Genomic DNA, 17,546 nt, shown 5'->3' with positions numbered 1-17,546 from the left:
TAGCTTTTTTCTCAAAAAGAAAGTGTTGAAGTACTTTGTCAATCCATTCTAACTCTGAAATAATTTTTCTTCTTTTTAAAGTTGAGTAGTTTGTACAGTTTTTCTCTTTTCATTTAGCTTTTGTTAATATATCAGACATCAAAATGCCAGAGGCCAGACATTATTGTAGTCTAATTGTGTGGTAACAGGAAGGTTTTTTGGTTTATGCTTTACCTAATGCACAGGCCACTTAGTTAAATGCATTTCAATTTTGCACACTGGAAGGTAAATTAACACAACTTACTCATATCCAAGATTTTATCAGAGCTCAAGTAGCTGACTAGCATTAGCATAATGGCTTGTTCAATCTCTAGAACTTCATTAAGTTGATACATTTTTCAGTGATCAAAGCCTTGTTATGACAATCAGTATATTTGAAAATATATCTGAAACAAAAAATTAAGTGCAAGTGTTATGGTCATTTAGCAGTACAAAATGGAAGAGTTGGACACAAAGCAAAGCACATAAAATTGGAATGTTTCCTCATGTCTGGATGTCTGAGAAAATCAAGGAATGCTAACTGAAGCTGTGGCAGGTTTATCACCAGTCTTACAGCACTTAAACTCTCCTCTTCATGATTGAACTCATAAATGGATTAGTCTGTCCAATAACTATTGCTATTCTTGATCTCTATGACTGTTTGGAGAAATAAATTACTCCATTAAAGGCAGTGAACCTCCTCTGTTTTATGATGCTAAGTTTATTTTAAATAACCTCTCTAGCTTGCTTGCTTTGCAAATCACAGAAATACCTGTCTACTAAAAACAAACAAACTGTGTTTAAATAATCAAAAGTAAAATCCAGAACCAAAACATATTTGCTCTTGCAACTTTATCAGGTAAATTTTATTTTAATTGTGTGGGCTCGTTTGCACTTCAGAAAGTGTAAGTTAGTGGTGCCTTTCTTCGTTTGATGTAGTTGCATTCAGCCATGGTGCACTACTGAGCATGAAAGAATTGTGGTTTATGGTGTGGAATCTATTTCATGTTGGAATGACTGACACTCCATTGATCCACTTAATAATTAACAACATCCTCGTAATCATTCTGATGGTGTGCTGTCCTTGTACTTCTAACACTTCTAAGACTTTGAAAACTAAGAATCAACAAGAGCATCAGTTTTGCTACCACGGTCATTGTTGTTCCAAGATTTTGCCAGGTTTATTATGTTCTTTATGATCCCTCAGATTAATATTGTCTCTGTCACTCAGGTTTGTCTGCACACTTTGAAACTTACCTGCACAACAGGAAAGTTCAGCCCACAGGAGGCACGAAATATTATGAAGTAAAATAACTGGTGAAGGCAGTTTGGGGATGCTGTTGATAGACAGGCATTCTGCAGTAAAATATGGGGAGAGGCCAACCTCCCCTGTCAAGTCCTGGTCAAAATGGGATGGTTTAGGTGTTGTGTGCCACATTGCAGCTGTCCTTAACTTTGGCTTCTTCAAACAAGAGAAGATGCTTGTCAACATATTTTAAAGATAAAAATAGGATAAAGTTCTCAAAACTTGAAAGTCAAAGGTACAGTATTTTTCTTGTGAAGGGAAATTCTTTCTATAGCCTTTATATTCTTACAGCATTACCTCACTCGTACGGGTCTGTGTGAGATAAAGGGGTACAGATAAGGGGATAGGAATTTCTGTCATGGAATTCTGCATAAAGTCTGGAATTCACAATTTAATTTCACAATTTTACCAACTATTTTGTGCTTGATAGAGCTGTCTTTACTGCTGCAGGGCATGTGCTCACCAGTTCTGCTATTGTTGGATTTCCTGTTGATGCAATGGAAAAAGATGAGATTAGATGATTTTTGCTGCTGTCTTCACTTGCGGGAAGGTGTTAATGCATGTCTTCTTGAAAGGGTTTGCCTTTATCCAGTATCAGCAGTTTTGTTACACTTTGCTCATTTCCTCTGTTTCTCTCTATTTTTATTAATATGTACACTGAATGTTAATTTTCTCAAAGACTTTCAAAACTTACCAACTGCATAAAAGGGAGTCTACAAGGAATTTTTAATGGAAAGAAAGGATTGATTTTTTTTTTTCCCCCTTCTAAGATAAGAATGGCAGATGTGAAGAAAATTAACATGACGTCACTAATACCGACTTCAAAAGAAGTCGTACACAATAAAGAATACAGAATTAAGCCCCAAGGAATTCATTGCCTTCTATGTGCTAAGCAATTTTCAGGTGTAACTCTTGTAGGGAAGGCAATATTTACAGACTGCCAAGAAATTCGGTTACAATAGTTTTCTGGTTTATGTTAAAATTCCTTGGTTTTCAAGAGAAGAATGAAAAAGATGTTGTGCTGTTTTGCTGCACAGTATTGTGTTGTTTGATGTGCTCTCTGAAGAAACTCAATTTGTAGACAAGTTCTTACAATTCCAGTGCAACTATTTAATAGGAAAAAAAGTGAAATATTTGGGAGCCAAGTTTTTGTCTGAAATATAAGCTCATCTGGCCGTTTTTGTATTAACTCACAAGTCTTCTGATCTAATTCTCACTTAATTTAGGGCTTGTTTAGCCAGAGAAGGCATTTCCTTACTTGCTGTTTCTTTTCTGTTGTACTGTAGTAGCAATACCTAAGGAAATAATCCTTATATATGATATGTGTACCCCTGAGGGTGTGTGCATTGCCCCTGCCTGCACTGTGCATCATTGCAGGGCCATCATTTGCTCTGGACTCCTCCAGCAGAAGCCCTTAAGTCTCGTGCTCTGCCTGATGGAGAGGTTATTAAGGGACCCATCATTTTAAACTAGGAGGTGGGCAAAGCTGAGAGGGGTTGTAATTAAGCTGGAGGGGGTTGCTGTGCACTGTCATTTGGCTCTTTAAATCAGTAGAGAATTTAGAGGTGGCTGGCACTGCTGACAGTCCTAAATCGATGCCAGGAACTTGGCATGTGTTTCTTTTTCTGAATTTTAACAAAAGCAATAGAATGCTGCCTGTTGCCACTTAGTGTTTCATTACATTTAGGAGTCAGTCAGGTGCAGTGTTCACACTCTATCATAGAGAAATGCAGTTCAATTGAGTGCAAGGTTTTTATTCACTCTTCTTTTAAAAAGAAATAAAACAAAACATAGCCTCTGCATGTCCTATTTCTATTGCTTATGCATGAGGGAACTCATAAAATTCAGCTTTGGACTGAAGGCATGCTTTTTATATCAGGCTGGAGAGGTAAACATGTATTTTATAAAGAACAGAAAATGTTTATTGAAGCATCTTTTCATGAGGTCATTTACCTGTCACCTATTATTCACCATTTTTCAGAATATTGAAAGAGTTCTTGGTCATGTGAGCACCAGTCTCCTTCCTATCTCAGCTCCTGAGGTTTTTTTCTTCCCATGGCTTTTTATTTTAAAGGGAAGGCTGCATTTTTAGATGCTGTTTTAGATCCCTTATCTGAAAATTCACCTCTCTAGTACAAGTTGAGAAAACCACTTGAAATTTACGTTTAGAAGGGTTCAAAAATTGACCTTTAGGTTTGTCCTTTTTGTGTAGATTATGAAGAATTTGTTGGTGATAAGCTTTTATGCTGGGAAAATGAAAAACATCCTTAAACCTGATGTTTCTGAGGATATTTGAAATGCGAATTCAGGCTCTTTTTTGTTATATCAGGAAGAGCTTTTCTATGAGTATCCTGTACAGAGTGGCCCTCTATATAAAATTTTATTTGAGAAACTTGGCTACTTAGCTGATCTTTTTTTACTGTCATCATGGGATTGCTTATGTGATTTAATTTCCTCTCTGTTTCTGTCCATCAGGATAGATAGAAAAATTGCTTCTTTCAGCATTTCTATGATCTCCTTATTTCTTTCCATTGTGTGCTTCACTGTGAAGTAATAATTTTTCACCTGTGCATAATGAGTTATTTCTCAAAAACCCTCATGGACTGAGTGGTTATAGCTAGTTATTTTCTAGAGCCACTCAGGTTATCCTTTTCTGCATACATGGAAAAAATCGTGTGTTGCTGCAATAGCATTCCAGGGAACTGTACACAGAGAACTTGCTTGCTGGTGAGGAACAGCTCTTCCACAAGTCCTCTCATTTTCTCTGACAGCTTTTATTAAAGTTCCTTAGACTTAAATTATAGCTTTCTGAAACTGTTCTTTCAGGCAAAATAATTCTGTAAGTTATTGACTAATACGATTCTATTCTCAGATGGGTAAGTATTTAGAAAAGTCTTTTAAATTTAGTAGAAAACTGGTGGTGGATGAGCTGCCTTTGGACCACGTTCACTGTTACTGAGTATGAGTATTTCTCTATTCCATTTAATGGATTTTGCCTTGTCAGAGTGATGAAATCTAAGATTAGAGTGAATTTGCATTTTCCAGGCACTTCTCAGTGATAGAAAATACCTGTTAATACTCCGTTATTTGCAGTCTTCATAGGCATCCCTTGAATGCATCAGTTCAAAGCTCCACAAAATTTGTCAACGTCTGCAGTTTTACTTTTTGTCTCTTGTTCAGTTCCCTGTTGTTTCTTAGAGCACTTTCCTCCCTGTGTCCCTTTGCTCATTTCTTCCTCAACCCTTCTCCCACTTTATGAGTTCTGATTGAGAAAATCCTCTTCCTTTTTTTTTTTTTTTTTTGTGCTAAACAGTCAGTTGTTACCCTATTTAGCATAGTTAGAGTGCATATTTAGCAGTTGTGTTCTGCTAAAAACCATTTGTATGCATACTGGTTTTTTGCTTGCTCAGACCCACATTTGCTTGACTTGGCAATCATAGAAAGTAATGTTTCTGTGTATGATCAGAAGACAAACACTGATTGGTAACCAAGGTTTAAATTATATTTAAATATTGTCAAATAATATTGTTCAAATAATAGTTTTTTCCTACATTTGTCCATGTTGCAATGATTTAATTTTTGGAAAAAATTCTGAAATATTACGGTTGTGTGAACAACTTTAAAATTCTCACTTGTGTCTGAAAATGATGAAAATAGTAAAGTAGAGTAAAAATTATGAAGGCAACATGTTGTTTGCTGCAGTTAAAGTAATTCTTTGTAGGAGGCTTGGTAATCAATATGTCAGTGATCCAATTTATTTACCTCATCTACTGGATGAAAAAGATCAGTCATGGAAAATCAGAGGAGCTAGGAAAGGTGTTAAAGGGTTCTGTTCACCAAACGTGCTTTGCTAGGGAGTTTGTTAGAAAGTCCTGGGGAATTAGCTGTGATACAGCTGCAGAACAAACCAAGAGTAAAGCACCTATGCATAGTAGTTCTTTTTATTTTTGGTGCTTTAACTTAATCTGTCTTGGAAGCTGAACTGCACAAAGCATAGTCAAAGTGGAATTAGGATTTCATTTGAGGATTTCACACTGAATCCCAGTTGGTGCTCCAGGACCATTCCCCTGGATAGGAGCCCTAAAGTGCTGCTGTTTTCTCCTCCTTGTGTGCATGGGTTGGTTGGGTTTGAATCTTGTAATTCCTGCTTGTGCTCCCTCCCCTTTGCTTACCTTCTCCCTCTGTGTCTCATGCTAAGAAACTGCTTCACAGAGGTGGCAGAGAAGTGGCAAACTTCCATGTGCAGCAGTATTTAAGCAGTGCAGCACCCTTGGTACACCCTGCAAGGGCTTTCTGCCTTTGCTTTCCTGCTTGTTCATTCCACCTCTGCAGCTCAGCAATGTTTTTCCACATAAAGCCTTGGCACCTCTGTGGAAACCAGGCAGCTGTGGAACCACATATGCATTTGTTGGTAACGGCCACATGTGTTGCATCCTGCATGCCAGGAAAAACAGGCAGAGAAATTTGCAGCTTCCCTAACTGGGAGTTTGAGTTTTATTCTTTTCCAAAGAAAATTAATAATAGGTTTTGTCAAAGCTCACCACTGGGTATTGTTTTTTTTTCAAGTTGAACCTTTCTGTTTCAAGTTAACTTACAAATTGTGGCTTTTTTAATATTTTAGATATGAAAATTCTTTGCAGGACCCTCTGTCTCCAGAGGAATTACAGAAAGAGTTAATTTGAAATGCAGTGTTACGGAAAACAAATTGTTTTGTTTTTATTATCTGTTCCCTTCGTTAGAGAATTACATGCTGAGTGTGAGTCAGTAAATGCAAGCTTGAGACTGCTTACATTAGTTAGATATTTTATAACCATTCTTTGTCACCAAATGTCTTCATATTCAATAGATTTATAGTAATATGAGTAATGGCTTGGGGGCTAACAAATCAAAATCTCATTTCAGATGTTTGACACTAATGTTGAGCTGACTTATTGTTCTCTCTGTTGGATTTCTGATCAAATTACCAAAATAACTACTTGAAAGTAAAACACAAAGTCAAAAATACTCTAGAAATGGGGTACTGAATTCAAAACATAATGTGTGCCACAGAGTGTGGGCATTTGCAAATTTCAGTTGTGTTAAGTACACTACTGGATTTTCGTTCATAAAAGAAGGAGGCAACAGAAATTATAGTTTTTCATTTCAAAACCAATCAAATTCTTGATTCAAGAATTTTATCAGGTGGTAAAAAATGCAGTTTTACAAGAAAGGTACAAGATGACTGCTGGTATTTATTCCACTCTTGTCACACCATATTTTATGGTTCTTCAAGGTAGTTTTGCAGCTGCAAAACAATAACCAGATGCGTAATTGAGAAGCAGCTGCATGAAATTGTCATTTTTTTATGCATGAAAACGGAACCATTAGACACACTTTATGTATAATATATGAAATGTATATATATGAATATGTATAATAATACGAAATACTAAACAACGTTTTCTCTGTAGTATTAGCAGCTGTGTAAAGGAGAGAAATCACTCCTTCTGCACTCTCTAGATGCCCATCAGCTTCTAAATATTTGGGGACAGTTACTGAAAGCAAGTTTCATTCTTCTCTGGTTTTCTTTCTTATTTTCCTTGTGTGTTACTCTGTGCTGTGTAGTGCTGCATCTTCTATGTGATCAGTTTCAGTGGATAATCCCATGTATAGGGGTCTCAAATACAAAATTGATGTTTATGCCTGTTTTTCATTTAAACTTTTCAGTGGAAGGACTAGTAGCAAAATCATGTTGAATAAAATCTAAGCGAGAATGATGGCAGTCCTAAAATAGGATAGTTTATAATTGGCATTGTCACAATTTCCCTAATCTCCTGTAGTGTCCCCCAAGTGACACAGGGTGCAGCAGGAAGATATTGTTGTTAGTTATCCACTTTCTATATGTAATTTATTTGGGAAAGTTAAATTTTTTAAATTTGTCAGTTGTTTCTGTTAAATTTGTAACACCTTTTGTCTTTAATGGACTAGGTGGTGGTTTAGGATGGGCTGGATTGACAAGTAAGGATATTAACTTGTACATTTGCTATAGAAGCACATGATTTTGAACCAAGCCAGGAATCTGTCACAACTAACCTTTCACCTCATATGAAGCTCAGGGAACACCCAGCATCCAGCCTCCATCTATGATTCCCATCCCCTATTTCCTCCTTAGCCTCCTCCAGTCAATGAGGTAATAATAACTAGTATTTTGCAAAGGTTAGGATGACTTGCAAGAGCTTGTTTTATCTTTAAAGATGGGAGTAAATTACAAGTTGAATATATCAGCAGTTGAGAAGTATGATCATAAGAGGCTGTGATTATTTTTTTTTTTCTGGTAGATAATCTCTACCTAAAATGGTAGAGCAGTTTTTGAAGCTAAGGATGTTCTGACATTTTGTTAATCTGCTACTTCATATTTGAGAAAGTGCTGTGAATTTTAAATATGTTTATCTACATTTCTTCAAATATTTGCAGTTCAAGAAAAGTAAAATATTTCAACACATTTATGAATACAAAATGTGTCTTTGTAACCCTGCTGGATTCAACTGGGAGATATTATCTGACTCTCTGCATCACAGTATATTTTAAATGATGCTCTAACCCTTGAGAGTGTCATCACAAAAAACATTTAGTGAGAATCGTGTTCAGAAGTTAGCTATGCTCTTATTTTAAGTGATTTTTGTTTTATTAAGAAAAATCTGAAGTTGACAGTTTTACCTATATGTGGTATACTCTCCCTGGTCCTACAGTTAAAGTCAGCTTTTGTTCCGTGCATCATTATGAAGGGGAACATTTTTCTTGCACCTCCCCTGGGCTTAGTTGCACTGCTCACCTGAGTAAGATGAATATGGCTAAAATACAGGCTATAAATCTTAAATATATTTATTGTTCTAAATACTTAAGAACAGCCTTGGGGGTTTTGGAGAAAGAGAAGAGAAAGGCAACCACAAACAGTTTGCTGTATAAACAGTTTACAATTTAAAGTCACTGGGAAGATTCCCACTGCTGCACTGCACTCCCCTCTACTCCCTGCCAAGCCTTACCCCTCTATTCCTCCAGTTACTCATCTGTATAGTTTAGTAATAGCTTTCCTAATCTTGGTGTGTTGTGCTTTGTCCCCACAGATTATCGTCACAACAGTCCTGACGCCACATCTGCTCCTCTTGTTCTTGTTACCACAGATAAATCCTGTATCCAGTTTTTTGGTTTAGCTCATTAGAATGTTCAGTGTGGTTGATTTTCTTACTGGCCTTTCCACATCTTGCATTCAGTGTAATACAGCTTTTGCTTGGATATGTTGGAATAAAAGAGGAACAAGAGAGACTTGAGGCTGATCACTGCAAATTTGACTGTCTTAGGAAAAACTAGTCTTATGCAATCTCTCCCCTTCCCCAATTAAATATAAACTTACGTCTCATGCAATAAAGTAATCTTCCATTTAAATATGATGATTAATGTATACTATAAATAACTTACTTATTTTATCTTTTGAGTCACATTCCTATTTGAAGTGCATATGCAGATAGTATTTATTTAGTTGTTTCTTTGATCCGTAAGAAACCAGGTTAGGTGCTTAAAGATGTTTGTATGGAAAAGTTATTTTACAATTTTAAAATGAAAAACTTTCATGTGTTTTCATATTTTATGTTGTTGGTTTACAAGATGAGTCTCCTGTGTTGCTGAGCTTATGCAGCTTTGTGACTATTTTCACAATTTTGATGTTATGGGTTCCGATTTATGGCTGGGTTTTATATTGAGTTTCTGATGTTTAGTGTCCTGTAAATAGTGAGATGTCTGGACTTGTACAGACTGGAGTGAGTATTCCTTCAGAAATCTCTTTGCTGATGAAGAAACAAAATAAACCAGTCAAATACTGGAGAGAGACTTTTAAGGGCCAAGGTTCAGGGGTAATTTAACACGAGTTGCATATCAGTGAAGATGTCTCGATGATGTCGGAATTTTCAGTTGTGCAGAAAGGATGCAATTAGTGCAGTTAACAGCAGGTAAGGCAACACTAATTATATGTTCTTTTGTCTCTAGGAATTGTTTTAGCTATTTAGAGCCGCCTTCTTTTGCATACTATTAAGTAAATTATACTGCAAAAGACTTTCTGAGAGTAAACTGTAACCACGATTTATACAAGTGTAATTTATACTGCCTTAGATATCAGTTCTGAACTTGACCTTGAAGTGAGAAGGTTGGAATGGAACAAATGACAGAAGCACAAACAAAACATCATGCAAAAGTGTTGCCTCTAAAGAAAAATTGCCCTGTTGCATATCTGACACGTCAATAAAGTCTGGAACTCTTTTCAGCAGCATAGAGAGAAGGAATAATCTGCTGTAGGTTTATTTTCAGCTGTTACCTTGTCTAATTCGTAAACCAGGCAGACACAATTACATGACTCTGCAGAAGCTGAGAAGTGGGTTTTCTGATGTGGTAAAGCAGCTTGCTGACCTAAAGTTAATGAAATATTAGCCAGTGCTTAGCAGTTGTCAGGATGACACAAAGCATCTGTTTTTGAGGATTCATAGGAGGGGCCATTGGGATGATGCTTAGGTCACATACTTATCATTTAAATTGCAGACTGGCTGAACCTACACACTCAGCTGCCCAGAGTTATAAAGCTGGTGTACAGGTGTGATCATCTGCTGCTGACAAGTTTGACAGAGATTTGATCCATGGTCCTGCTTGTCTGAAGCTGAGAAGGTGCTGAACAGCACCGTGCACGAAGAGTGTGACCATTTGAGATATACTTACTCACCTCTTGTGTCAGTCCTGTTATAGGTTCAACATAGGTTCAAGGCACTTAAATCAGCTGCACATTCTCTTTCTTTGCAAACAAAGTTGGCGTTTATTCCAATTTTTCATTTTTACCCAGAAAAGCTCCATTTATATGTGAGTAATTGAGGAAGTTCCAAATTCCACTGTTTTATATGACTGCTCACTCTTTTGGGTGTTTAGACTGTGCAATTTCATTAAAATATGTAGAGTTCGATTTCCAAGCATAATACTTGCCTTCAAAATCCCCACAGAGCTCAGCTTGCAGGAAGCCTAAATGAAACAGCTTTGCTGGTTTCCACATCACATTAAGATACATCCTATCCTGCAAATGCTGATTGCCAAACCAAAAGCTAATGCCTCTCTCTTGCTTTTATATTCATTTTTCTAGGCTAATTTAATGTTATGAAACCTGTAAAACATGAAGTTTAATGTATATAGTTATATATTTTCTGCTGAAGTGGTGATTGGAGCTGAAGATACCAATGCTAAGCTGTCAGAACTGAGGGGGTAGCATGTTTATATTCCCTCAAAGGACTGGGAAAGGGCTGTTGTGTGAGAAAGGCATGTGGGCTTCTAATTAAGCAGGGCAGCGGTATTAATAATTGAGACTTGTGCCATGTGCCTTGTGAATGTACGTACTGCTCTCTGTCTTTTAACTAACTGCAAAGTGCCCTATTGAGTACTAGAAGTTGGTTGTCATATGTACCCTTCCTGCTCTTTCCAAGTCCTAAACGCTGATCATGTATCTTAAGGAGAATCACAGATTGCATTCCTTGGGTTTCAGCTGAGCTGTGGTTGGCCTCACTACAGCCCGCTGGATCATAATTACATTGAATTTGCAATGCTATCCAGCAAACTGGCCTGAACAGAGTCCTGTGTGACACATCAGGTGCTGAATTGATTCAAATGAAATGCTTGAGCAAAGCTATGTAAACCCTTCTAAGTTCACAGGAAAAGAGAGATTAGAAAGACTGGAGTAGTCAAGGGAAGCACTGGGAAACCTGCAATTGGCAGGAGGTTCTTGTGCTTCTCAGTGGGCATTTGTGTGTCCTCAGCTTTCCTGCGAGGTTCAGGAGCAGGTCAGCAGTTTGTAAGCTCACATTTCTTAAAAGACTTAATAAGAATTTGTGCAAGTAACACAGGAAGTTTGTGGTCCAGGAGTACCAGTAATACCCACAGGTGTTAGGGAATGTTGGATTCTGCCTATATCAACACATTATTCTGAAATACAAGTTGTGACAACAATCAAATAAATTAATTAGTAAATTCAATAATTTTGGTCTCACAGTGGGTTAAAATGTGTCTCAGCTATCTAATGTCCCTCCCACTCACTGTATACAAATAAACTCAGGGAGCATGGATGAGTGGGAAGAAAGAGCCCATTTTAAAAGAGTGAGGAAGAAGGAACCATCAAAACAAATATCATATTCCTCCCAACAAAGAACTCCAACAAAGAACAGCCCTAGACCAGAATGAAACTGTCCACCTTTGGATGCTGAAGTGCAGTGGAAGAATGAGCATAACACCAGGAAAAAAGGTAGCAATTAGGAAATGGTTGTATAAGAATTTTAACTGCATTATTATAGAGGTTTTTCTGCACATAAAAGCATTTATTCTTGTTCTATAGTAAGTAAATCTGGAATAAAAAAAAAGACACTGTTGAGATCATGGGTATATTTATAATATATTCTTGGCTTTATATGTGTCTAAATATGTAAATTGTGTTTTCTCTTTGCCCAGAAACAAGGTTTTGAGTGTAACATTGCTCATGGCTTAGGTTTATGCAAACGCCTAACAAGTGTGACCTGCTTCCCTGAAGCTCAGCTTCTGTACCTCTAGAAGGTTCCTGAGGTGTGTGTGCTTCTCTGCAGGAGGCCAGTATTTGGATTTTTAAACACCTTTCCCCCTTTTTTGTTATGAATCCAGAGTCAGTACACTGAAAGCATTCCCCACTTGGAAATACTTTTTTAAAAGAACAAAAAGACAGTTTCTTTTGTATATAAAGGAAGAAATAGGCTTATGTGCAGGAGTGAAGGATCTTAAATAAAACATTGTCCTTTTTCTACCTTCGTTCAACTGGGAAAATCAATTTTTGGTTCCTCAACTGCAAAGAAAGATCAAAAGGAAAAACTGACAATCTAAACAAAGGGCAAGGTGATGTGGGCTGCTTGCACTCCTGTTCCCTGGTGTGCTTCATACAGGCACTTTTCCAAGCAGAATATATTTACAGAAGAATCAAGGGTATTTTTTTTGTTGTATCTCTGAATCAACGATGTTGGGACTAAAAGTGACCTGAATATAAAAGTAAAAAAATGCTACTTTATGTTGCAATTTGTGGAGCTCTTTGGTGCAAATATAGGCAACAGTTCTCAGATGTGTCAGGTTCCTCATTGCAGAATACTTATGTTTTAAAGAATTGTCATTGATTTTACTTCACTAGAAATGGCCAAAGCTGGTACTTTTTTTTTTAGCATGTTATGTAATGCAAGAGAGAAAATATTTTTATTCTTGCTTAAATGCCAACTGGATTCACATTTAAATCTTCATATGAAAACTAATTTTAGTCACTGTGGAGGGAAACTTTATGGAGATTGGCTTTCCTGCTTTGTATTGATTCCTGTTTATATCTTTAATAAATAAAACATGATTTATTGTTATAAGCTCATATTTACAAGAGGAGATTAAAGTGTCAGCAGGAAAAACAGAAAGGAGGAGTGTGAAAACTCTTTAAAACACACAAATGAAAAAGCACCCCAAACTGAAAAACAGCTTGAAAAGCTTTTATGAAGTATATTAATTATCTTCTGCATAAATGTAAAAAGTTGAAAGTAGTTATAAAAGTATTTGATTTTAATGTATTTTCACATTTTTGAGAGAATTACTGTGTAGACATCAATTTTTTAACCATACTGAATGTTGATTCAATGGGTATTTGTGGAAATACTCACAGCTTTTTACCGGCTAAGCTCATAGTTCAATGCCTTAGAAAGCCTCGGGCACCCTAGAGAGGCAGCACGGGCAATCCAGCGTTTCAGTAGCTCTGAAAGCGGCAAAATGGCAGCTGCAAAGCTGATACCACCAGCAGAAGCAAAGAGGGAGAAATATATCCTTCAGTTTGCCTAATTCCTGCAATTAGAAGCTTTCAAACAGAGACAGATGCAGATGTTCGCAGAAGGGATGCAAAGCCAAAGAGCGCAGGCCCTCTCTCAGGTCCTTTCTTTTATTGGGAGAAGGGGAAAGGGGCAGACTGGGGGCAGACCCGGGGTGAGCGGCCAGTCAGACACTGCTAAAGAGTCTGAGTTACATTTGGTTTTGTCCTCACTTGGAACAAAGGGGTTCAGAGCACATGGCAGAGGCAAGTCCTGGCTTGTCTTGGGGAGGGGGAAAGGAAGCTCGGAACAGGCAGCAACAGGTATTATAACTATAAAATAAACAGGCTGCATCTGACTCAAGGCACATCTTTGCAGGAAAGTGTTTTTGTCTGTATGTTGTGTATCAGTGTGTTGGGTCTTTACCCATGCAGGCAGAATGCATTTGCATTTGGGCCTCTGTGTTTGGCATGTCTTGGCATGGTAGGGATGCAAATAACTATGTACAGAATGCTCATTTCAAATACAGATGGTCCCAAGTTTCAAAAGCAGCAACTGTAGCTGTCAGCTCTGGGACTTTTGGGAGTGTTTGCAGGGAAGGGCACTCTGCACTGTAGCATTTGAAAAACAGAACCTTTAGAAAGTGCCTCCAGATAATTGGCACAGATGACCAGTGATTTATAAAGCCTGTGATTTTTTTCCTCAAGTACTGATTAGCTCCAAGACTACCTCCTCCTCATCAGGTGTGTCCAAGGAAAGTTTTGAAAGCAAATCCAGTGATTTAAGGCCTTAAATTTGTGTGCCTGCATAATAGCGTTGTAAGGCTGATGTCAGTATTATATAATCAATAAAATATGTCTGTATGTTTGATCTGTGTAGATTTTGAGGCATTTCAAACTGCTTGCAGCTTGTTTATTGTGCAGTTAAATCTTAATTTGTGATGACAAAGTGCTCTGAATTAGGTGAGTGGTAAGAAGCCATGTAGGAAAATTATGATGATAGTAGTGAAATGTGCCTGATTTTGTAACTGTGCTCATTTGCAAGATTTTTCTTTCTTTGTCTATTCATTAATTGTTTGTGTAACAGGAGAGTTCCTGGGAGATGTCAACAGAAAACTGGCAACTCCACCTGCTCAGTCTGCAGTGCCATGGAAGTGTCATTGTGCCACTTTCTCACTTCACTTAGACAGGAGAGCAGAGGCTGGCTGTAGCTCTCTGCTGAAAGTAGTGCACTCTTTGTTGTCCTGCTTCTTCTTTCATTAGGTCTGGGGCAGCTGAAAGCTTTATGAAAAGCTTATTGCATGGAGCACACGTGACTGGCCGGGGTGGCCAAGGTCAGAGGCTCAGATGTCTTGTTCTCTCTATCAACACCTCTCCTGCACTGCTGTCTGGAGCTTCTCTCCAGAGCTGCCCTGGACAGAGCTATGAAACAACGCACTCCTAGGGGAAATTACTTGATTTCACACAAATGTTCTTGTTCATCCCTGATACTCCTCTCATGCTGCCAGGTCCCTTGTCCCCCTGCAGTTTTCCTGGGTTACAAGCACAGTGACAGTGCTTTGCCCTGAGGGTGGGGACCTTTATGTCTTGTTTTGTCTTCTGGCTTGGCCCTGTGGGTTCCACACAGGCTGCCTTGGAGGGTGGAACATTTAATTTTGCTCAGGCTATTGTTCTGTAACATGCTGGGGTTTTGTTTAAATCTCTTTGCCTCCTAATGTTTCCTATGCTGAAAACTCAGGAAATTGTTGATATTTCAACCTTTCTACAGGCTGCAAGTGAGTAGGACCTACCCTCAATTTAGTTGCTGCTGCTTCAAAATTCCTTCAACAAATGCAGACTTGGTTCTGCAGAAATGAGCCAAGGTAATGTCAGAAAAGCACTTCAATGTTAGTCAATTGAAAGAAAATACATGATTGTAGATGTTCAGTTTCAGATCAATGGTAATAAAGTAAAAAAAAATTATTATGTGCATTATCAGATTTCATTTCTTGTGATCCAGATTACTTGGCTTTAAAACTCCAGTCCAGAGGCTTTGCATGCAATTTACTTTGAAGAAAAATCTCTTAATATCACAGCAGCTACTTTTGTGATGAATTTGAAAAAGTCTTTCCTTGTGAAACAAAGGAATTTGTACATACAAAGAAGAAAAAAATAGATAGTGTTTAAAAAAGTGCACAAGAAGAAAATAAGGAATGGTTTAGATTCATGTAGGTTTGTTTAGGACGTGGTAATCTGTGTTAGGGGAAAAAACAGGAAAACTGGGAGTGTGGTTGATAATTACTGCAATATCCTTGTCATTCTGGGATAAGTGACTCTATACCAAGATGGACAATTTTACTAGCAGCGTTCTGTAAAGGTAAAATGCTGATTTTCAATATTTGTTGGGAGTTAAAACATCAATAAATTTTATAATGTCCCTAATGCTGAGAGAGTAACCTTTAACCTCCTATTGATTAACATTTGGGTTTTCTAAGATAGAACCATTTTTTATTTTTACTGTGGAATTGTTAAAATTCAACCCCTGGGGTTTTCTTGCTCTTTTTTACTTGGGACTGCATTTGCAACCAAAGAGAATGTTACTGATTCTGTCTTTGCCCTGTAAGCCAACACCAGAGAATTTGAATTCTCCTCCCTGTGTTCCCAGCCAGATGACTCATTACATCACGACTCTTAAGACAATGGTGTAAAGATGTATATCCAGGGTGAATTTGTTCATAAATTAAAGTCTTAAAATTACCTTGTAAGATGGAAATTTTCCCATGGTTTTGTTGGATAGCTACAACTCGAAATATGAAACACAGTTGTTTCTCTGTGTAGCCTTAATCAGCTAATTAGTTGCAGGCCTCTTAAGAAGAGATCTTCAGGAAATACTTAAATCTATCCCATTAATTGGGGAAAATGTGCACTTAACCAGGGTTACTTAGGAAATTGTAATCTTCTTTCAGACTGTATCTGTTTTCTCTAGCAAAAAGTGGTATTTTAGTTCAAAACTTTTCAAAGAAATTCTGAAAGGCAGAATGGACAAACGAATGTGATTATCTCTGAGGTGCTGTATCCTGCCAAAGGGCTGTGGCTCTTTTCTGCTGAGGAAGCATCTGTGGAGACCTGCTCTGCACCAGGTTGCTTTCAAATATTTTCTACTATTGTGTATCATGTTCTAGCTTGGCTTGAATTGTGTAGGCTGAGCTGCAGGTTCTGGAAAATCTAAAGGGAATGCCAGGATGAAATACCAAGGAAAGTAAATGGAAGCAGTGGACTGCCTGAATTGACCCACCCCTGAAGTGGATTGCACCAACTGATCTCTGTGTGTGTGTGTATAAACCAATATACTATGTATATATATATATATATGTGTATATGTGTGTGTGTCAGAGACTCTGCCCATTAGCTTGACTTCCAGTAGAGGACAGCAGTAAAAGCAGTTCTCCCAGGTGCTTCTAAGGAGTTTCTCCCCTTACAGATGTTTTATGAAAATAACCATTCCGATGGTGCAGGTAGTTTTTTATTTCCATTTTACAGTAAGAGACGTCAAGATTTTATGTAACTTCAGGTACTCAGATGGGACTCTCAGACCAAATTGCTCTCCAATCAGCACATACACAAGATGTAATAAAGGGCAGGGAAGAAGAAGGTGGCTGTTGTGGGGTCATTTAGAGCAGCAGCTTGCAATGATTTGGAGTAGGATGGTTTTTCAGCTGCTGTGTTAGGTAATGGGAATTCTTAGTCCCTGTAAAATGACAGGGCCTGTAATGAGCTGACAGGCTCCCAGTCCAATTTTGACCCATGGATGTTATTTCTCTGGCAGAGCTCTGCCAGATCCTTCTGGCTGGGCAGGAACCATCCTGTTAGCAAATCCATGGAATGGGTAAAGGTGAAGAGTATCAGAGTCACAACACGGGTTGTGCTACACAATTCATACCAGCTGTTGTTGTGAAGTCCCACTTCTAGAAGAAAAATCTTAATTGTGATCTTTGAGGCATGCACTGTGATTAATTGTAACCTCCAGTGGCTGGCATGGACCAGAAATGTGTGAATGGGAAAAAGGCTGAGGAAGTGTTTGGAGCATCTTAGACATATGCAGACATTCCAAAGCATAATTTCCTTTATATCATTCCAACCATATGTATTTTTATGGGCTTTTTTTAGTGCCTAAAAATCAGAAAATAACTTTTAATTGTTGTTTATGAAGCACCATATGGCTGTCTGTAATTTTGGCTTCTCATGGAATGAGGAAAATGAAATTAATAGGAAATCACACTCAGAAATCTATTATTAAGTTAATGGAGCTAACAGCTTGTCCAGTGTCCTCATACAGATCATGTTGTAGCTGCATATAATAAAAAGCAACTCCTTATAAAACCACTGAGAAAA

General features: G+C 37.8%; 1 protein-coding gene across 3 annotated transcripts in view; it reads left to right on the top strand.

The window, feature by feature from the left end:
- The window catches only part of SUCLG2 (succinate-CoA ligase GDP-forming subunit beta), a 114,966-nt gene that overhangs the window by 21,533 nt on the left and 75,887 nt on the right, over nucleotides 1-17,546 (top strand). The window lies entirely within an intron of this gene.

Source organism: Corvus cornix, chromosome 12 (assembly GCF_000738735.6).
Source record: "Corvus cornix cornix isolate S_Up_H32 chromosome 12, ASM73873v5, whole genome shotgun sequence".
In the NCBI taxonomy this organism is placed as follows: domain Eukaryota; kingdom Metazoa; phylum Chordata; class Aves; order Passeriformes; family Corvidae; genus Corvus; species Corvus cornix.
The sequence above is the reverse complement of the archived record's forward strand: the minus strand, read 5'-3'. Positions and strand labels throughout refer to the sequence as shown.